This window comes from Triticum dicoccoides, chromosome 3B, assembly GCF_002162155.2.
Source record: "Triticum dicoccoides isolate Atlit2015 ecotype Zavitan chromosome 3B, WEW_v2.0, whole genome shotgun sequence".
In the NCBI taxonomy this organism is placed as follows: Eukaryota; Viridiplantae; Streptophyta; class Magnoliopsida; order Poales; family Poaceae; genus Triticum; species Triticum dicoccoides.
In genome coordinates, this window is record NC_041385.1 from 48,211,291 (window position 1) to 48,234,912 (window position 23,622).

Below are 23,622 nucleotides of genomic sequence, written 5' to 3' on the forward strand. Positions count from 1 at the left end.
TCTAAAAAGCCAAGGTCTTAGGTGGCCAAGAGGGCCCACTTGGAGACTTGGGATCTCAGCAGGAAATGTGAAGGTTGTTTCAAGCCGGCCGATAGGCGAAAGAGAATCCAAAAGTTTTGTTCTGATCTGAGTAGGCTCAACATAGGGAATACCCTAACCCTGGGAACCGGGGCATATAAATCCGCTTGTGGCATTCACCCAAGCATACAGAGACAAATGGAATGAAAGAAAGAAAAAGTAGCTCTGCAGCTCGCCTAGAAGAAGAAAGACCCGCCACTAACAATTTGGAAATCCCTGGTGGGTTGGGCCTGAAAGACAAGTGTGTGTGGATTTCCACATCCTCATCTTTACTTTAAGACACAACTCTTCTCTTTCTCGGTCAAATGACTTGCGATAGTCTACCTTGAGTAGGACCATAGGGATCCTATGTTTGTGGCGAAAGATAAGTGGTTCTGTCACAACCAAGAAAGTTTCTATGAGTGAGCGACTCTTGATAAACGCCGATTGATACGTGTCAATGTCAATAAGTGGATGAGTGTTGTTAAAGACAATGTTTGTTCCTCTTCTTTGAAACGATTTTCATGAATCTCGAGATGATACTGATTGGCTTGAAATCCTCAACGGTGTTCGCATCTTTTTTCTTTGGGAGGAGAGTGATGGATGCCTGGGTTACCCTCCAAACATAGAGACCATTGCTATGAAAGAGCTGCAAGAGAGAAAGCAGTTGCGGGTGGATGATGTCCCAGAAGGCTTGGATTGCACAGATTCTACCAGAGGATGTTGAGATGCTCCCATTGCAACTCACTGATGGAGAAGAACTGGAGAGCTTAGCTAGAGCTGGAGGAGGTGGTAGTACCTGTTCCCTACTAGTACCAGTGGTGGCTTGATCACTTCAAATTGGAGGGACTATTGGGCCAAATTCCCATACTGTAAAAAAGGTTTTCTTTTCTGATATATCGGAGGTTTTGTGTGCAGAGGCCGCCAGGTTGAAGTTGGATGTTGATTTTGTAGTTCCCAGTGAAGGATGATGCTGGGTCTATGATGCATTTTATTTGGATTTTGGCTGATAGTTTTCGATGAAGCCACAAATACTACTCTTGTCTGAGACCTGTTGGCTTCATCCAGAGGGAGATGTGTTCTAGGGTGCCAAACTACTCTTCAGCTGAAGAACTCTCTTTGGGACAAGGGCATCATCAAAGCAAAGAAATCAGAAGAAGAAGCAGTCAGTAATGCAATGTGAGACAAGTGTCATGTAGCAAGGTGCCTGGAACCTATTGTATATCGTATATAGGGATTTTGGATTGCGATTTCCTTTTGGGGATCAGGCCGATTTGATGACAGGAATTTCCTTGTTTGTTGCAGCCTAAGATTGGGATTGGCCTACTCTTCTTCTATAACTAGGATCTTACGACTCTTGTGCTTAATAAGTTGGCACCTCGCATCCTGCCAAAACCTAATCCTCTTATTCTCTAGCTAGAGTTGGGGTCCTTAAGAAGATATGATACTTCTACTTTTCACACCCTTTTTTTACTATTTTTAAACTCCAATTGATAAAGCCACCTGGCGAGTAGGAATAGTTTCGAGTTTCTGGTCTGTTTTCTTTTGAGAATCAAACCTCTAATGGGTTTTTGCTACCAGGAGAAGGGAATGGCCATGTTGATGGGGTCTATCTAAATAGAGAGGAACCTACAGGGCTGATTACTTGATCACTCCATTGTGATGACAATCACACCCATATTCTTTATTATTTCTAAATATAGATAGCTGCCATCTCCCGGCATAAGAAGGAGTGACTCTAACGACAGCCCCTATAATAGTAGACAACACGTTTTAAATCAGACTGGACTGAACGAAGAAAGATCTTTCCACACAAGAGTGGAAGGGATCCTTTAGAAATAGTTCTTAGCTCCAATCAAGCTTTCTCTGCTGTCTAGGATCGTTAGTGCTATAGTGGAGACACTTTTCTCAAATAAGAATGGTGGTCACATTCCCTTTCTGGTGGTAGTCATTGAGGATCGCAAAAACGTGTCAATAATGACAATGCTGGGCGAAAAGGCTAAAGAAGAAAAACATGTAGATTTGAATGCCACTTCCTTTGCTAAGATAGCTAGATTTGGATGTCCATTCCATAAGGTATAGCTGCATCTGACACTGAGTAGAAGTTACTAGCAGGATAGACAGGAAGCTCTGAAGGATGTACAATGCTTGGAGGGACAGAAGTTTCAAGAGAAATGGTCTCTTTTGATGGGCATTTGTAGATGATGGTTGATAGTGCAAACAATGCCTTCTTGACAGCTCTAGCATCACCAGTTATCTATTAAGCATAAAGATACATTAAAGATAACAATTAGCGGAATATAAGAAACAAAGAATAGATATTGAATAAAGAAAAAAAAGAGCAGAGCCTCATAACCGTCCTAATAGAGATAATACCACATTCATCTTGTTCTTTACGCCGATCCAACTCATGCTTTTTAGGATGGATTTCACACGGAATCAAGGGAGGTGCAGGATATGACCCATATCACATTCATGTGCCATAGCTTGCAAAATCAAATAAATCTATCGAAGCTAGGGTGCCAGGCCTATAAGAATCAGAAGAACAATCCACACTAATGTAACCGTAAAGAAATGGCGGCTCTAACATAGATTTTTCTCAATATGTCATGTTGTTGAAAAATCCTGTGGTAGCATGGGATGATCGGCACTTTAGTTTTAGTTATTGATTTACGCATCACGCATTAAATAATATTTATGGGGCTGGAGACTTCGCTAAAGCATGCACATAAATAGATGAATGAGAGATTACAAGGCAAGGAGATACAGATCTGGGGGTTGACTCAGAACTTGTACATAGGTCAGCTCACTAATGCTTAATAACCAATAAATAGTCAATCAAGAGATATGCACCAGCAAACAACATTATACTGCAATAGTGTATTAGGCGGCAAATGGCACAGAAGAGCTTAGATGATAGATTCTCTACAACAGGTAGGGATCGGGGGTTATACGCTCTTTTCTATAAACAAAATAGGCTTGTGATTGTCCGCATCCATCACTCAATCATGAAATTCAAAGAAATGGTTTACTTGTCTTCTTCTAAAGGATGGAATTGCTAGATTGTTAGTAATATCAATTGAGGAAGAAGCTAGTCCCACTTAAATTCGAAAAGAAGACCTCTATTGTGACAGAAGATTCCTCGCCCATAGCATCTCACTTATTGATTGTGACATAGCTCTCTATCTCCGCTCATAAGAAGATAGCGTTTCATTCACTCGCTCTAGAAACCATAGGAGCTACTATTCCCAAGTTTCTTAAGAATGGGCACTCACTGGATTTAGGCTTCCACCGTTCTAGCTTCTCTTCGTAGTTCACTAGAATGTCGAGCATGTTTATCCGGATCAGGAGGCTTTACATAAATTGCTACCATTGCCAAGTCAAAAAAGAATTGGGCATGAAAGTGAGAGTGGAAAGAGAAGGGAGCGTGATTTGTTTCAAGAATTGGATGCCCTTGTTAAGGAAATCTAGTATAAAAGGAGAAATTGGGCCTATTTATAACTTTTGGTACCTAACCACCTGAACTGGGAATAATGGCTAAAGATTGAAGGTTCTAAGCCATGTATCAGAGCCGGTTATTTGAGTATCGATGTTGTTGGAGTCTAGCTTCCGACCAATCCACTTCACTTCGGAGGACATAACAGCTTAAGAAGAAATCGAGATCAGGCCCATGGAAGGCACACACACACGCCTGGGGAATGAATCCACTTTTGCATTCTCAATACTAGGGGGGCTTCTCCGATCGATTGCTTTAACTTTTATTCCCCAGATTGGCGAAATGACCTTTCGTCTTGCTTCCGTAAAATAATAAAATGTGCTTTCACCACAAGAAGAAAAAAGAAGATAGCTCAGTAAATGGCAGTCAAGTAAAGTCGAGAAAGAGGCCTTGCTTTTGCACAAGAAGGAAAGAATTGACTCGGGTAAGTAAGCCCTATTGGGGGATTAAGGGCTCGAGTACGATTAGAGCGCCTTTTTTCTGCTGTGCAGGCTGACCATTTTAAATAGGGGCAAACAGGAGACTGTAGAAGATGAATATGGCTAGTCTACTGCTACTGTTTGATTGGCAATCCTTAGACTATAGGGATGAAGCAAAGGAGCATAACCTACCTGCAACTATGCTTTAAAGCAAAGAAATCTATCGAAATTCTCCTTCCAGTCTAAGGGGATATCTGAAGCTATCGATCCGGGATCTCACTCAAATCCAAAGCTAGCACTTTTGTATTTATTGCTTCTCCTTTTAGAAGGTCCGTAGCCGAGTAGAAGAGAAGAAAAGAGATTTCCTTATCTACATGCCAGCTTTCATTCCTACTTTTGATGAAAGAAAGGTCAGTTCTTGCCGACAAGTCGACTAAATTTCACAACTGTCACCTATCTTTAAGCACCTTCTAGGCCGCTTCCCAACCTAATGCATTCAAGTCTGCCTTTGGTACTGGTACTTTGGAATCAAGGGCCCAACAAGCGATATCAGGAGTCTTTGGCCGAAGAACTCGCGGATAAGAAGGTTATTCCATAACTATATAAAATCCATAGTCACGCTCAGCATGCGAAAGCTTGTAAAAATGACATCCCTGCGAAAACCAATAGGATTTGTTGGGCCATCGAACACTAGTTTCTGGTTTCTCAAGACCTTGAGGCAAGGGCAGTTACGCAACATTTTCTCAATATTGAATGTGCATTTTTCCCGCATTTTTCGATTCCACTTCTGTATCAGAAATTAGTGGCAAGGGATTGAGTTCCTGTTTCGTTAACTAAGTCTCGCGTTGTTTGCTTGAGGAAGGGACGGCCGTAGCTCAATTTCCATTGCTAATATTACATGTTCCCACGAACAATAAAGAAAATAAGAAAAGGCTATTCCTTAGACACAGAGGTGGGATTAAGGCGTCATGCGGAACTCCAACAACATAGACCAGATGACTTATTTATTGAAAATAGGTTTAGGAGTCTGATCCTGGAGCTGAGCAAACATGGGCATGATCCACATCGAGTGGAACTACTATCATTATATCTGTGGAAGGAAGGTGGAACCTTCACCGAATCATAGTTAGGTGGCACCCATTCCGCAGTGGGCCGACGTCACACTGCTGCTTCAATAGTTGTTAATAATCAGAAAGTGAATCATCAACCACTCATTTAGAAGCCGCTCATGCAACAACGTTTAAGTAAATCCTTCCACCCTTATTTTCTTTAGTCTAGTTGTTGGAGGAAATGCGCCTTGAACACATTACGTATACTAGCTGAGCTTTGTCCCTAATCGTGACTAGTTGTCATTAGTTTCGATCAAATTTCCCCCCAGCTGGCAATGCCTCAGCTTCTCAAAATCTAGGAAGCTCTGAAAAAAGTCATCATTATGAAAAGATACTAGCGCTACTAATAAGGGAAGCTACTTTTTTCTAAGAAAGGAATAAAGCAGAAAACTAAAGAAAGAGATCTTAAGTGGGTGCCGTGAGTAGTTTGTCTTGTTTCAGTCCGTACAAGAAGATACTTTCAGGGTTGCCCAAGAAGGGACGGGCCTATCTATTGGTGGTACTAGTTCCGCGGGAGGGGCAGGATTTCGGTGCTGTCAGCATGGGTCCGACTATCGATCACAAGGGTCTAGATACGGGTCTCGAACAGAAAAGTATGCTACATATTGCTCTGCTCCAGTTCCCTCTGCTTACACCTGGTCAATTCGTTGATCGCCCCTTTGATTTCTGATTTTCAAAAGGGCCCCGCTCTTGTCTCTGCTGACGAAGCCTTTATCTATGTCTCTGTTATCCTCGTACCTGTTGATCTCTTCGACTGATAGAGTCTATGCTATTGGTGAAGCTGGTTCTACCTCAACAATAGGATCTGCAAATGGATTTTCAACTAACAGCCTCTGCTTCAATTTGTGATGAAAGGTCGACTAGTTTTCACCGAATCTTCAATTACGCACCGGTAACTTTTTTCCATTTCCGAGGTCCAGAGGGGAAGACGAAGTACAGCCTAGTTCAGAGAGTCACGACTGAACCAGGTTAATTCAGCAGCAGCTAGAGCAATACTCCGATATTGATTTGATTCTCCGCTACCCACCAAGGTAGAAGACTGCTTGATCCGCAAAAGAAGTATGCTTTATTTGCGTATAGAACAAAAGTATACGCTTTTTCAGGGAAAGATAGATGGAATAGGGCATTCAGCAGTTTGAAGAGGTAGCCTTTTTCAGTAGCAGTCTTGTAAGCAAGCGCCGTACATTCAATCTATACTGGCGAGAGTCTTTCTTCTTATAAAGCTTGAGCGCGTTGCATGACTTAATGCCAGCTCTTTATCATACATCTTCTGTAGAACCAATAAATATAAGGGATATGTGTTAGCACATCTTGTTCGTGCTCTGCACCACGTTTTTCCTGTATACCGGCAGCTAGCATCCCATCAGTAACCTACGGGCGAGATTTCTTGAGGGGGGCTGGCCATGGTTTTTTAACCCACCCTTTCATTCACTTAAGACCCAAAGCAGAAAAGGTTTGCAATCCATATACAGGACTTTGGTTCCACCGAAGTACAAGGACTAAACTGGTCGACTCCACCGCAGGGTGCAAGATGTTGAGCTTCCTCGACGCCTACTCTGGGTATCAGCAAGTCTATATGGCTGAGGAAGACAAAGAAAAAACGAGTTTTATCGCCCCTTCTTTCTGCTACAAGCAGATGCCCTTCGATTTGATAAATGCCGGCGCCACATTTAAGCGCCTAATGAGCCTCATCCTCAGGTCTCAGTTGGGTCGTAATGCAGAAGTGTACATTGACGACGCCGTCATCAAAAGCCGCTTGGCAGGGACTCACCCCAAAAACACCTCTTTTTGCATCTGTTGAGCAGAACCAATTACCAGATCCTACTTCTAAGCTCTATGCTCTTCTTCGGCCTTGCTCTCACTTATGGGTAGGAAGGACAATAAGCAGGAATTCATGTTGGCTAACTATTCTATCCAGGCGGAAGTTGTTTTCATAGGAAACACGGAAGGTTTTGCGCGTTGGTTGTATCGAATTTCCCTTTCTAATAGCATACACAAATAGATAAGAAAGTTACGACGATGATAAGGTAAATGAAAACCTTTGATTTACCTTACCATCAGTTATGTCTTATCTCTGTGCCTCCTCTAGCCATTTCATAATTGGATATCGTCATTCAAATCTGTTATGACAACTATTTGGTAAGCAGGCATTTGAATCAAACAATAAATACCAACTCTAAGTGTGATGGATAGTACCTGGTGCCTAATTTCATGGTATCTTTCTTGGCACCTAGCACAGGAAAACCCCTCCTTATTTTGGGAGGAAATCAAATGAGTAAAGGTTTCTGCCGACTCCCCTCAAGGAACCACTCACTACTCAACTTGAAACCACGGACCTACCTCCTGCTTTTTACTTTCTTCTTTGTCCCAATTCATATCGAGCATGTCTTTCTCCATCTATAGATAGAGAGAATATAGGATAGGGGTGCTCAAAGCAAATAGGATTCTGTATCTAATACTAATAGGTACTAACCGCATTCAAGATTGACTTGACCTCTTATTTTGGATAGGCAGAAATGCTTACGCCCTAGGGGTTTAAGGGGCCCACTCCCTTTGGTTGACTCATCAGGCTCACCACCTTTTGGAGCTCATCCAACAGTCAGTCTAATTAATCATAATCATAATCAATCCGTTGCTATTGCTATCTATCACCATACCCACAAGAGGGTAATTTATCCAACTCCCCGTGCGAAAGCAAGTTCCGCGTCAGCAGTGATTCGAGTTGTTCCTTGAGAGTAGGCTTATGGCATTCCAGGTAAACATAACAATATGAGAGAGAACTCCGTTTGGCTTATAAGTACTCAATTGAACGAATTGTTTTTTCATTTCCCAGTAGGTCACCTTGGGCCAGCTGCTGACTTTCTAGAAAGAGACAAGGAAGTCGATTCAACATAAGGGAAGAAAGCATATTTTAGGTTTACTCCTTCCATGTCTAGTAAGAATGCGTGCTTCCTATTGCCTTTTGAGCAGTAGTTGTATACATTCCTCACTCAGTCTAATTAATTATCTTTCTCCCTACCCAAATACCAAGGGAGGTTTATGAGTCGTATCCTCCTTACGAGATAGCGGAAGTAGCATTAGCGGGAAAAGTAAGCTCCTTTTCAAGCCTTCTCTTTCGTAACCTTTGATTAGTTCCTTAGATGCCCTTAGCAAGAATGATGCAGGAGCAAGAAAGTCTATTTCCTCCGCCTTTCCAGAATCTAGCTATTCAAATAGCACAGTATAAAATGCAATCCATAAGTCATGCTGGTCAATCAATGACAATGATAAGCTCTATAAAAAAAGAGTCTATTACTCTTCGACACGTTTTATATCTACTTCAGTCATGCTTTATTGGAGTTATCTGATGCCAAGGAGGAAGGAATAGAGATTAGGATCCTAGCCTTGTTCCGTTTGAAGTTCCTAAGAGAGGTTACAAAAGAAAGGGATGCTCAAACCAAGGATTTGGAGTCTTATTAGTGCATCAATCTACAGAAAGGTAGGGGGCATACATGTGTGAAAATGGAGTGTAAAGCATATTCTAGATATTTCACTTCGAATTTCTTCCTCTTAAAAGAGTCAAGTCCACAGGGTTCCCTAAATTCCCCAGGAATCAAGTGGGACCGGGAGATCGTTGTTCATTCGGTGGTTGGCCCTCCCCCTAATAAGTACCTACCAAGAATTGGGCCAGTTAGTTCAAGCGGTACCGAATCACAAAGAACAGTTGAGTTTTCTAATTCATCTATTATTCTATTTTTTGCATTTCTAGAATAGCGTCGGAGCCGGGACACACATTTCTGCCCGAGTTCCAACAGCAAACCAAATACGTTATCGTGGAAAACGAGTTTCGCCAACACAGAAGAGTTTGTGTGCTTTTTATTTTCACATGAGTTTCACATATGTGATGGTTGGTTGGGAGGGTACGGCAAATGACTCTAGAATCTTTCTAGATACAACCACTGAACCAGAAAATGGCCCCTATCGTCACCCAGAAAATACTATCTTGTGGACTCAGGCTCTACGTCTATGCCTTAAGGTTTTTCTCCTTACCGTGGGGAGCGGTACCACTTGTGTGATTCCAGAGAAGAAGGCGGTGTCCCGACCACAAGGCGGTTAAATTCCACTGGTGCTTGCTAGCCAGTCAAGAACGACTCGAAGACGGTCTTCACGCTACGCCGAAGACGACGATGGCTCCGGGTGGTAATACACAGGTATAGGATTTCCTATGATGATGTGAAACTGTATATTTCAGAGAAATAGCTCAGTTCGAGAGGAAGGCGGAAACAGTTCCGATTTTATTAACCTAATTCCTATTCATTTACCGGTAAAGGAAGGAATTCTTATCTATTTCTCGAGGCAATTATACTCATATCGACAATATGAACTGCATGAGAATTAGCATATAGAAAGAAAGCTTTACCGAATACAGGTCTAGTAGGTATAGAGCCGTAAGCGTAGTGGGGGTGCCGGTGCTTAGGCAGATGCCCCATTGTTCATGATGTTGCAACGAATCCAGTGTATCATCCTCATGGAGGAGGTGAGGGGCGCACGAAAGGAGGTAGACCTTCGGTGTCACCTTGGGGAAAGCTCACCAAAGCAGGATTTCGGGCAGTAGTAGGGGTGGTGAAACTTTAGATGTCAAATGCCACCAATTTTTCTGCTCAAGTTAGTACATAGTTTTTCGAAGTGAATTGGCCAGTTCCTTTTAAAAGGAGATTGGTTTCTTTTTATAAGCGATTGGCGTCACTATAGATCTTTTATCATAATTTCTCTTTCATTTATGGGTTGTTATTTATTATTTCGATTTTTGATAAACGAAACGAATCCAAGCCCGACAAGTAGAATTCCATTCGGTACCTTTAGGTTTTTCTTTTTCCTTCTGGATGACGACGTCACCGCGTCTCCTTATTGTTATTGCGATGGTGACGAGGAACAAAGGGCCAGGGAGATCATCGAAATTACCTCTAGCCTGGAGCCAGAGGGGGTCGTCGACACAACGCCAACCCTGGTTGTGGGGCACTTCGAAGGTCTGGAGACCCTCCTTGAGAGTCCCCCTTTACCGGAAACGCCACCCGCAGGTCCTTCCTTAGCTCCAGAAGAAAGGGAGCAAGCCCCCTCTGTTGGCCTAAACCTCGATCCATCCCAGAGTAGTCGCCGGCTGGACGGCGGCGAATGGGGGGCAAACTCCTCAAAACGAAGTTCTACTTTGTCTTTGGAAGAATTGGAAGAATAGGACTCTAAGTTTAAAGTAGGAGTAGAGTCTTTAGAGGCTCGCTTAGAAGGAACAAAGAGAAAAAAGCAACCGCAAGCGTTCGGGGCTTCTCCTTTTGAGACCGCGAAACCAGAGCTGGTTACGTCCATTGGGGAAAATTCCAGTTTCGTGTGGGACTGCTTTTGTCTCTGGATGTCAAATGCCCCTTGACGGGCAAACGGGAGGCTCTCGGAAAGACGATAGAGGCCATCTTGAAATGCTAAGGGAAGCCCACAGACTCCCTAGCGTCTCTACTTGACCTAAAATGCGATCTTGAGGACCCCGAAAAACTCGAGACTGCTCTCCGTCCATATTTAGGATGGTTAGGGCAATTTTTTAAGAAATAAAAACCTTTTGTCGATTTATCCACACTTCCATGACTTCTAGAGGAAAGCTAACTGCTTGCTGGCTGGGAGCTGTATGCGCGGTAACGTCCACGTACGGCTCCGTGAGAAGGTGGACGGAAATGGCCTTGTTGTACCTCACTCCCGTCTTCAATGGGGTCTGCTCTTTTTTTTAGGAGAGTATGCCAATATGATCTTAATGAGGTGCAGGGCTTTGCATCTGACATTCGTTGGGCTTTCCTCTGCGGGAGCCCGCGTCCCCGCCTTTTTGTGCAATAAACCCCTCCGGCCGAAGACTAGTGATAGGTGGTCCCGCGGAGCTTTTGGAGAAGGGTAGCCTAGTGTGTAAGAACAGCAATGAACCGCGGCGAACCCTCTGATGACCCTTCTAAGATAAGGGGGGAGATCCTCAGTAGTGGTGACCCTTTGACTCTTCCACTGACTTATATATGTACTGAATGCTCATACAGGAAAGTGAACTCCTGGGTCTGGAACCTGGGGGGTTGCTCCGATAAAAAATCCTTTCTTTCTCGTCCACTCTAGGGGGTGCGGACACACCTACGCGGATTACAGGTGACGGTTACAAGAATGGCGGGGAAGTGAAGAGTACGCGACAACATTCAGGGTTGAATGTAGACCCATCGGGCGGGGATAATCATTCCGGTCCTAGGAGAGGTGGCGACACCAGTCTGAGCTAAGGGAAGCCAGCCAATTGAGTCACTGAAACGACCGCAGGAGGCGCACCCTAAGCCCAGCTTCTCGGAGCTGCTATTGCGAAATATGGCTTCCTTAATATCCAAATTTCAACAAGGGGGCTGGGCTGCTCGCCTTCATAGAAAGGCGACCGGGCCTAGATTAGATGTTCGCCTTTTTATAGAATAGAAAGAGAAGGTAAGGGGGGGTTTGGAGATTCTTTCAGGAATGCATGGCTTCCTCCTATTCCGCTTCAACAGAAGCCCCTTAAAATCCTGCTGCTATGGCAGCAAGGGTTATCCATTTCATAGGCGAGGGTGGGGGAGAAGCAAACCGAACCTCTGATCGACCCAGACACGTCAAAAATTCTCGGCGCCGAGAGAAAGACGAGATTCAGTAAGTAATTCAGTGAGTGATTTCTTTTATAAGAAGAGCGTCGGCTTGGAAGAAGAAAATGAAATATGAACAACCGCGCTGGTTGTAATAGATCGACTTGAATGCGTCTTCTTGCTCCAGCATTCAAGTTCCATTTCAAGGGAGGACGACGTACCATGATACTTTCTGTTTTGTCGAGCCCTGCTTTGGTCTCTGGTTTGATGGTTGTACGTGCTAAAAATCCGGTACATTCCATTTTGTTTCCCATCCTAGTCTTTTGCAACGCTTCTGGTTTACTTATTTTGTTAGGTCTCGACTTCTCCGCTATGATCTCCCCAATAGTTCATATAGGAGCTATTGTCGTTTCATTCCTATTCATGGTTATGATGTTCAATATTCAAATAGCGGAGATTCACGAAGAAGTATTGCGCTATTTACTAGTGAGTGGTATTATTGGACTGATCTTTTGGTGGGAAATGTTCTTCATTTAGATAATGAAACCATTCCATTACTACCAACCCACAGAAATACGACCTCTCTGAGATATACGGTTTATGCCGGAAAGGTACGAAGTTGGACTAATATGGAAACATTGGGCAATTTACTTTATACCTACTATTCCGTCTGGTTTTTGGTTTCTAGTCTGATTTTATTAGTTGCTATGATTGGGGCTATAGTACTTACTATGCATATGACTACAAAGGTGAAAAGACAGGATGTATTCCGACGAAATGCCTTGGATTCTAGGAGCCATATAATGAACAGGACTATTTCTCCTTTTGGCCATAGCCATAGAAGAAGCTTCTCCTCCGGAGCGGGGGGACCACCTGACAATTACAAAGAAACCTTTAAAATGTGGATTTTGTGCTCAAAATATAAGGATTTCCCTGGCTTAAAATGCAAGATAGGCAGACTTCTTGCATTCCTTGAGCCTGGGGAGATCCTATTCATGGTAAACACGTTCCCCTGGGACTTTCCTCTGCTCGAGATCTTAAAACCCCAGGATATCCGAAATATAATTGCCCACTCGCACAAGCAGTGGAAGCCACCCAAAAAGGGAGGCTAGTAAATTTTTTTGGTAGGTTTGTATTGTTTCTCGAATTGGTAGGTTTCTCGAACTAGTTTTAGTAGGTTTCTCAGGAAATAGAGATGCCGAGGCCCCTACTTACCTTATGGGTAGGTAGGGGGAAGGAAGAGTGGGTCAGAGGGCTTCCTTCACAGTGCGTACCTCTCTTTCTCTTTTGAGTTTTTCTGGCGGACCAGTCGCACAAGATCTTTGGTCTTCCCCCAGAACCGATGAAAAAGCGGGTCGCTTCTTATGGACTCGCTCAGAATGATTCTTTTATATCTAAGGAAAGGGGGTGACATTATCGCCATTGATTGAATTCGTACGTCTATCGCTATCCTGGGCCGAGGAGAGGGGGTTTCGGAAGGAGGAAGGCTCGTTTCATTATCGAATATCGTGTAGAACTCACTTGCCCTGCCTTTTGCTAGGAGAGTGTAGTTCGAGCATTCTATTGTGTGCTCAATCCGTGATACGCAAAGCAATCTCCTGTTTGCTATTGATTTAATGACAGTTGATTGAGACTTGCCATTGTCGTCTTTCGAAAGCGAACTCCTATCTGGTTGCACTCGGGTTCTCCTGTCGACTTGTTTTTCAATAGTAAATCACAGGCAGTATGCCCTATTTGAAAACATGCAATGAGGGTATGAGCAACACTCCCCAAACTTGGCATGACTCATCGCCATCTTGTATTCATGATCTTACCTCTATTGGTCACAAATGCATAGCATAGGATTGAGTGGATCGGCACCCAATAGGCCAGATTTTCCTATCTTTAATGTTAGAAGTGATTCCAATCTATTTTTCTATAGTGATAGTTCACACACTAGCAATTAGCACTGCCTCAAAGCAAACATAGGAACTAGGGAGTTCATCGAGAGAAAGTCCCTTTAGTTTCGTACTTCCCTGTTTCGGATTTGCATATGTCTTTAATTGCAATAGTTGTAGAGAAATCCCTCAATCACGGGACAATCCTCCAGGGCAAAGGTACTTCCAAAGCTCAGAAGGTTCATCTGTGCATGAAAGGAATGAAACAAATTCCATAGAAAAAATAGGAAAATCCCCACCGAGATCGGTACCTATCTAGATCCCCAGCTTCGACAACAAAACTCCTTCGCATTTTGCGACCATTCCCGCGAGGACTACGATTCGGATTATCTAATGTCATCCCCAAACAGAATTACTCCTCTTAAGAGGAAGGGACGGCCCTCTATCCGGTGTGGGTTCCTACTAATTATTGTATGCTTCCGGTTCCAGGTCCCTCTGCCCTTGGTTTTTGTTATTCCATAGGGGTATGGATTGAAGTAATCACTAATCCAGGAAAGATGGATCTTTAGCTAGAAAAACGAAAAGCCAATACGCCATGTATCAAAACAATAGGGATAGGGGTAGTTGTATACCACCTACGAATAGGAAGATCTTGGGTTTTGTAAGAAAACTACGAATAGGAAGATCCTGGGTTTTGTAAGAAATCCAATTTCATCAATTCTAAGCACGGTAACGGCAGTGCTCCTATCCAACGGCCGGGGATCTATTCGATTTCTCAATTTGCTAATGCCGATAAGCTTAGGTTGTTATTTCATCGTCTTGCGCTAAAAAGGCACCCTCCTATTATGCTAACAAAGGGACGGATAACGGCAAAGCGGAACAGCAATAGCGAAAGCAGGTATAGTAACGGCGCAATCCCTAAAAAAAGAATCAAAGTAGAGAAATTTAGAGTGTTGCGATTTTCCTTCTTTTGATAATGCTACCCACACAGTCACGGCTCCTATCCGGTCACCGGGTTAAACAATTGATTCCTCTCAACGCATCCCCGCGGTAAAGAGCTAGTTGTATTCTTTTAATAATTCTCTAGTTGTATTCAAGCAAGAGTCCTCGGCATCCTACGAAAACAAGCGCTAGGAATATCAATAGCGTTAGCCTTAGCATCCTGGCCTTTGCTTGGGGATTCCTCTATGGAATTCCAAACATGCCATTGCTTTGCCTTTGCTCGTCCCTTTGATTCAATCCTTCTTCTCCTCGAAAGCTACAACTAGAAAATATATTCTTATTTGCCGGTGCGAACACTTCTTTTGAATAACAACCATTGGCACGACCAGCGAAATCCGATACTAATCCGAGGAAAGCCCATCCCTACTTCCCTTTGCTGTTGTTCCTCGAAATCCTCTACTAGTCATTGGTTTCAAAGCAAACGTATCCGGTATAGGGGGTCGTGGGCAGGTTAGGTTTCATTTCGATAGGTGATAGTGGTATACCCAAACCATATGGTGTCGGTCTTGGAAAGGAAAGTAAATCAAGTCCATCTTACAGGATTTCTTCACTTGCTTGGGCTTAAGCGGTACCAGTACCCGGAGAATAGTTCCATTCTCTTTCTCCACATGACACCCTTGTGTTGTCAAACTAATGAATCCCTCTCCGCCCCTGCTCCGACAAAGTAATAAGCACTAGGGTTCCACCCACCCGCCAGTTCGAATAGCCGGTTTCCTCCCCTTCCGCTCAAGCTAAAGGTTCTGGGCTACGGCTTCCGGTTCCGTATTCCGATTGGTCTTCGGATAGCATTAGAAAATCCCTTTCATGCCTTGCCAATACAAATATTATTTTTCTTAGCCGAGGAGCCTTTGGAAGTACCGTTGTTGGATCGGATTGAGCCATTATAGGATCGGATAAAGATTCACTCTTTGCCAATGCCTGCTTCCTTGGTTTCCTACTTTCTGCATCGAAAGTGACTTTTTGCTCAGTATCGAGAACCACTTCTTCTCCTTTTCGAGGCGTAGATCGCCCGTCATCTGATTTGCTTCGTCAAAGCGGATAGCATTATGGAATTGATTATATTTGTAGAAAAAGCACCCCTATTTAATAAGTCCTCGGAAATGATCTCATCCAGTACTTCTCTCAGCCTATTTGCCAAGACTTTGGAGCATAGCTTGTAAATGACATTGCACAAAGATATCGGCCTATACTGTGAGATTTCTTGGGGGTTCTACTGTCAGCAAGTGCACTATTATTTACTTCACCGCGTACTTAAAGAATTGTTGGTAGCAAAGAACAGCACCTGATAGAAAGGATGCTAACCAAGCCTCTTCTGTTTAAGCAAGGCTATGCCAGAATAAGGGGTACAGTAGGCTGGTGACCCTGACGATAGCACTAAGACTGCCTCGGGAATCTCCTCAATCATTGAAGAGTGCCTCGGGAATTGAACTAAAGCACTAATATCCATATAATCCTACAATTATGCTCTATTCTCTTGAAGAGAAGACACTTGAACTTCATCATGTGCTATTGATCCTTTTGAACCTAAATTCACATTGGCTCTTTTTGGCATACAGCTTTTGTTTTTCTGTGAAAGTCCTCCTTCCTCTGGACAAAGATTACATTAGAGGTGCCTCGACCCGAAAGAGCATGATACAATCAATTAGGAAGTAGCTCTGCTACAAGAAAGGATAGGACTTTTGCCAAGTCTAAAGTTCGACTTCTAAAAAGAGAAAGCCACTAACAAAAAGAAAGAAAAGAGGAGGAAGTTGGACTTACCTCCGTTCGAGATACAATGAATCGAATAAATAAGTCTTATGGATGAATGTTGAAGACGGACGATACAACCCTACTAAAAGTCACAAAGCTCACTTCACTATCAGGCCTATCAGCTGCTTCATAATATAGGTGAGATAGATTAATTGATTGTTTCTTTTTTTTGTTATAGAATTATAAATCAAGCATTAGTTTGAACGACGTAGAAAACTCTTTTCCAACTAAGCAATCTTGAGCATCAAGCAATTATATGGCTTGGATTCGGTCTGTTCCATCTTTTACCTTTGGAAAAACAAAGGGATTGGAGCCGCAAATCCTTGTTGAAGAGGATATCGAGCACAAGAGTGAAGAGTGAAGAGTAGAGGGCGCATTGGATGTGAGCTCCCTATGAACGATGTCCCACTTGAAATGGATCTTCGGAAAGAAGAGTGTTTCTCTTGATATTTCTATTCTATTCTATTTTTATAAGTGAATTATTGATCAAGATCAAATGGAGAAAATGTAGATGTGAAGATTTGGCGAAAGGGATAGAAAGGGAACTTCATGTAGAACGGCAAGCAAGTTGTTACTTCCGTGAAGAAGCCCAAAGCTAGACTAAAGCCTGAAACTGAGTGCTTCAACTGCAAAGGAAATGGTCACTGGAAGCAGAAATTCCCTGAATATTTGGTGGATAAGAAGGATGGCAAAGTGAACAAGGGTATATTTGATATACAGGTTATTGATGTGTACCTTACTAGTGTTTATAGTAGCCCCTGAGTATTTGATACTTGTTCGGTTGCTAAAAATTAGTAACTCGAAATAGGAGTTACAGAATAAATAGAGACTAGTTGAGGGTGAAGCAATGTTTAAAATTGCCGGCTATTGAAAAAAGCGGCACCCACTAGCGGCAGCAATGAGCAGCTATTGCCAGCAATAGCTGCCGCTATGCCAAATAGCGGTTTTGCTGAATACATGCAAGAATTTCGAAAATAAGTGCAAGATACATGTCAAACTACAGAAATTCAGCATCGATTAAATAGTTGAGACAAAAAGAAACATAATAACTGAACCATAAGATCATCCATTAAGCCAACTTTCAGCAATCGTCTCAAGCGACAAAGCAAATAGTTCGGTAGACATTGGACCGTCTCAAGCGACAAAGCAAATAGTTCGACACTGGACACAGACTGACAGACTATATAACAGAGCATTGAGTACCTCAAAAAGATGAACTAGTAAGTTTTGCAGATAAATAATCCATAAAGGTAATGGTGCATTCTCTTCTATTCTTCTCCAGAATCTGAAGGAGACTTGTCAGACTCCGATTCAGAAGAAGCAGCAGCTTGCGGCATTGTTTCAACACGCATAGCCATCAAGGACTGCAGGCTCATGGTCTTGATTTTCTTCCTAGGCCGAGAACTCCTCTTCTTTTTGGCTTGTCCCTGTGATGATGATGCCCTGTTTGGTGCCTCTCCCGATGCATCTTCATGAGCTTTCTCTTGTTCTTCATTAGCTTCTGCAGTTGGTTCTTTCCCAATGATGAACCCATTGTCATAATCAGCAAGAACATCATCTACTTCTTTCTCTATGGGATCTCTGTTTTTGTTCTCTCTCTTGTTCCTTAGTTTAGAGTTGAATTTCACAAACACAAGATCCCTCATCCTGTCATGCAGCAGCCTATTGCGCTTCTTTGTATGAACCTAAAAGTTCATAAAAATTAAATACTTATAACAAATGTAGGAAACAAAAAACCCAATTGTATAAACTGCAAACATATAATTTGTTACCTCTTCGAAAGCTGACCTGTTCCTCTCACAAGCTGATGAGCTGCATGTCAAATTAAGAATCCTAGATGCTAAAGTTCTCAACTTTGGTGTGCTGGTGCCATGGTTCAGCCACCATTTTGCTGCACATTATACAAGTTAATAGTTAAAGAAATGGAAACAGAATCATTTTATTCATCAATCATATTCGCTACAATAACTAACCTGGATTAAAATTCTTGTTTCTCCTTTGCCTTATAGCAATCTCATGGCCGAAAGATCCTTGCTGATCTTGATACATGTTGAGTTCTTCAATTACAATGTCTTGGGTTTCTTCATCCTCAATCATCTTGCAAATGCATGTAATAACAGCAGCTCTAAATGATCCATCATGCTCAATCTCTGACTTGTTTGGGTAATAATACTGAGGATTCAAATAGTAGCCAGCCAAGTGGAGAGGAGTCTTGAGCTTGCTGTCCCACCTTTTATCAATGATGTCCCAAGCAACTTTGTACTTGCTCTCATCATTATCAAACCTCACAGCAATATGTTTCTTTGCCTCAAGCATTAATCCATGGAAGAAACCCATCGCAGGAACATCACTGTCCATTCTGCGAAGCACATTAGCCATTGGCTCGAAGAAATTAACAGCCATGTCAACATGTTTCCAAAAAACTTCAGATCGCACCACTTTGAGTGCTTTTTTCCCCTTTGCCTTTGTCAAGTATGAACCTAGTTCATTCAGCTCATCTGATCTGAAGAGCCTTGTCAACTCCTTCTTGTTGTCTAGCAAACTTTTCAGATTTAAGTAAGCAGTGGCAAACCGAGTAACACCAGAGCGAACCAAGTCCTTCCCAAGAAATTTCCTCATCAAATCCAATACCCTTGTATGAGCATACAAGAAGCTAGTCACTTCTCTTGCACTTGAAATAGTTTTTGCAACTGGTCCAAGCTTCCCAAGGTCCTCCAACATGAGATCTAGGCAGTGAGCAGCACATCCATTCCAAAATATGGATGGTCTCTTTGCTGTTAGCATACTAGCTGCTGCTACATTCACACTAGCATTATCAGTCACCACTTGCACAACATTTTCTTCACCTATATCTTCTATGCATTTGTCCACCAAGTCAAATATGTATTTGCCATCTTTTCTGTCACCGGAGCAGTCCACCGAATCAATGAAGCAAACACCATGAGCACTGTGCACAACTAAATTCATTACTCCCCTGCCCTTCTTATCTGTCCATGCATCAGTCATAACCGTGCAACCCGTGAGCTCCCATGATTCCTTATGATTCTTGAATCCATCCAGCACCTTCTGTTTCCTCTTCTGCAAAAATGGTCCACTCATCTCATATGGACTAGGCCCTCTCAAGTCCTTACCAAACTGTCCAATGGACTCAAGCATATGAGCAAAGCTAGGGAGGGTGACAGTGTTGTGAGGAATGCTAGCTTCATAGAAAAACTGGCAAATATACTCACAAACTCTGTCCCTTTTCTCTTCTCTTTTCATAGTTGACAACTTTGTTTGGACCTTCTGGCTAACATTGAATCCCCTTTGATTATTGCGAACAGACTCTTCTATAGATGTTTTCTTGTAAAACTTATCAATAGTGGTACTGCCACTACCTACCACAGCTCCAGAGTTACTCGTCCCACTGCCTCTTGTTGACTTCAGCAACACAACATCATTCCTCTTCAAGTCAGAATCATCCCCACTACCCATTTCATCATCTGAGTTCTCTATATTAATTGCAGATCGAACCCTTTGCACTTCATCCTTCTTCTTTTGCTTGTCACCACTCTTCTTCGTAAGAAAAGCAATAATCTCTTCCTTCACATCAGCTGGAACCTTCTTACATTTAACAGCATTGATGCCAGTAATGCAAGCAAGATGATACTTCATTCTAGTAATTCCACCTTTCAATAGCTTGTCACAAAAATTGTACTGCAAATGGTACTTCTTGTTCACATCTAGGGCAAAACAGTACGCATATGCAGGGTCATCGGACACTACTGCTTGCCTTGCTTGTGTTTGGGTTACTGAAACACCTACAGAAAAAGTACAAAATAATTTCATTAACCTGCAGTGCTAGTGCTACAGATGTCCTATTTGATTGATAATTGATCTATCCTAATTAAGGAAGAAGCAGATGATATATGCCACAATTAATTACTTGGATTCAGAAACATCTAAAATTGTAAATTGTTGTTGAATCAGAGGAGATTGGCCACGGTTTATTTGATTGATAATGTACCTACAATGTATAACCTATTGAAAATAATAACTGGCTACTTGTTAGCTTTCAGATCAATAAGAGAGGTGGAACATAAACTTGCTAGATTGCAGAACGTAAAACATAGAATATGTTTCTCTTCTATTGGAAGATAAACTTATGATCCCTCTACTTGGAACAATCTATCTACATATGCGAGTAGAAGAGATAGTATCTGAGATAATAGAAGATGAACTAATGGAAACAGACTAGGAAACTTGCCTCCCTGAATCTCTGACTCCGGCTGAGACATGGTCCTGCAGTTCTTCTTCGCATCCGTGTTGCAGGCTCACCGCCGTGCCGCCGTCGCCAGAGATATAGATCGGGGAAGAGGAGCGGATGTTTTGCTTCTTAGGGTTAGCGCTCGGCTGATTTTGTAGCTACTCTTTGGGCCTGTGCGGTGATTCTGAAAAGGCCCAGAATTCCCATTGTTAGCGTACTCCCTTGTGGCCCAAACTCATATAGCGGCGCAATATCATCCAGGAAATAGCGGTTACAACTGGTGTTTTGCGGCTTTTTGCGGTTCAGTTCCTGTAGTGCAAAAAAAGGCATTGCGTTGCCCCCAGCTCTTCTAGCCGCTATGGCCGGCAAATAGCGCCGCAATAGCCGGCAATTTAAAACCTTGGGGTGAAGTGATGATGTGTGTTGGAAGTGGTTCCAAGATTGAAATGATCATCATCGCACACTCCCTATACTTTCTGGATTAGTGCTAAACCTAAATAAATGTTATTTGGCGTTTGCTTTGAGCATGAATATGATTTGATCATATTTATTGCGATACAGTTATTCATTTAAAGTCAGAGAATAATTGTTATTCTGTTTACATGAATAAGACCTTCAATGGTCATACACCCAATGAAAATGGTTTGTTGGATCTCGATCGTAGTGATACACATATTCATAATATTGATGCCAAAAGATACAAAGTTAATAATGATAGTGCAACTCATTTGTGGCACTGCCGTTTGGATCATATCGGTGTAAAGGGCAAGAAGAAACTCCATAAAGATGGATTTTCGGAATCACTTGGTTATGAATCATTTGATGCTTGCGAGCCGTGCCTTTTGGGCAAGATGACTAAAACTCCATTCTCCGGAACAATGGAACGAGCTACTAACTTATTGGAAATAATACATACCGATGTATTGATGGGGAACGTAGTAATTTCAAAATTTTCCTACATACATGCAAGATCATGGTGATGCATAGCAACGAGAGGGGAGAGTGTTGTCCATGTACCCTCGTAGACCGAAAGCAGAAGTGTTATGACAACGCGGTTGATGTAGTCGTACGTCTTCATGATCCGACCGATCCAAGTACCGAATGTACGGCACCTCCGAGTTCAGCACACGTTTAGCTCGATGACGATCCCCGGACTCCGATCCAGCAGGGTGTCGGGGATGAGTTCCGTCAGCACGACGGCGTGGTGACGATGATGATGTTCTACCGACGCAGGGCTTCGCCTAAGCACTGCTATGATATGACCGAGGTGGAATATGGTGGAGGGGAGCACCGCACACGGCTAAGGAACGATCACGAAGATCAACTTGTGTGTCTAGAGGTGCCCCCCTGCCCCCGTATATAAAGGAGCAAGGGGGAGGCCGACCAGCCCTAGGGGGCGCGCCAAGGAGGGGGGAGTCCTCCTCCTAGTGGGAGTAGGACTCCCCTTTCCTAGTCCAACTAGGAAGGGGGAAGGGGGAAGGAAAGAGAGGGAGAGGGAGAGGGAAAGAGGGGCCGCGCCCCCTCCCCTAGTCCAATTCGGACTCCCCATGGGAGGGGGCGCGCCACCTCCTGGGCTGCTGCCCTCTCTCTCCCCTCAGGCCCACTAAAGCCCAATACTTCCCCGGGGGGTTCCGGTAACCCCTCTGGTACTCCGATTTTCTCCGAAATCACCCGGAACACTTCCGGTGTCCGAATATAGTCGTCCAATATATCAATCTTTATGTCTCGACCATTTCGAGACTCCTCGTCATGTACGTGATCACATCCGGGACTCCGAACAACCTTCGGTACATCAAAACTTATAAATTCATAATAAAATTGTCATCGTAACGTTAAGCGTGCGGACCCTACGGGTTCGAGAACTATGTAGACATGACCTAGAACTGTTTCCGGTCAATAACCAATAGCGGAACCTGGATGCTCATATTGGCTCCTACATATTCTACGAAGATCTTTATCGGTCAAGCCGCATAACAACATACGGTGTTCCCTTTGTCATCGGTATGTTACTTGCCCGAGATTCGATCGTCGGTATCTCAATACCTAGTTCAATCTCGTTACCAGCAAGTCTCTTTACTCGCTACGTAATGCATCATTCCGTAACCAACTCATTGGCCACATTGCTTGCAAGGCTTATAGTGATGTGCATTACCGAGAGGGCCCAGAGATACCTCTCCGACAATCGGAGTGACAAATCCTAATCTCGAAATACGCCAACTCAACAAGTACCTTCGAAGACACCTGTAGAGCTCCTTTATAATCACCCAGTTACATTGTGAAATTTGGTAGCACACAAAGTGTTCCTCCGGTAAACGGGAGTTGCATAATCTCATAGTCATATATAGGAACATGTATAAGTCATGAAGAAAGCAATAGCAACATACTAAACGATCAAGTGCTAAGGCTAATGGAATGGGTCAAGTCAATCACATCATTCTCCTAATTATGTGATCCCATTAATCAAATGACAACTCTTTTGTCCATGGCTAGGAAACTTAACCATCTTTGATTCACGAGCTAGTCAAGTAAAGGCATACTAGTGACACTATGTTTGTCTATGTATTCACACATGTATTATGTTTCCGGTTAATACAATTCTAGCATGAATAATAAACATTTATCGTGAAATAAGGAAATAAATAATAATTTTATTATTGCCTCTAGGGCATATTTCCTTCAGTCTCCCACTTGCACTAGAGTCAATAATCTAGTTCACATTGCCATGTGATTTAACACCAATATTCATATCTGTATATGATTAACACCCATAGTTCACATCGTCATGTGACCAACACCCAAAGGGTTTACTAGAGTCAATAATCTAGTTCGCATAGCTATGTGATTAATACCCAAAGTGTACTAAGGTGTGATCATGTTTTGCTCATGAGAAAAGCTTAGTCAACGGGTCTGTCACATTCAGAGCCGTATGTATTTTGCAAATATTCTATGTCTACAATGCTCTGCACGGAGCTACTCTAGCTAATTGCTCCCACTTTCAATATGTATCCAGATTAAGACTTAAAGTCATCAGGACCAGTGCCAAAACTTACATCGACGTAACCCTTTACGAC

At 42.9% G+C, this 23,622-nt stretch overlaps 2 pseudogenes; one reads left to right on the top strand and one right to left on the bottom strand.

Annotated features, from left to right (window-relative positions):
* Window positions 1–2,107: 2,107 nt before the first annotated feature.
* On the bottom strand, window positions 2,108–11,275 carry LOC119279227 (annotated as a pseudogene).
* A 517-nt stretch (window positions 11,276–11,792) lies between these two features.
* LOC119280713 lies at window positions 11,793–12,926 on the top strand (annotated as a pseudogene).
* Window positions 12,927–23,622: the final 10,696 nt, after the last annotated feature.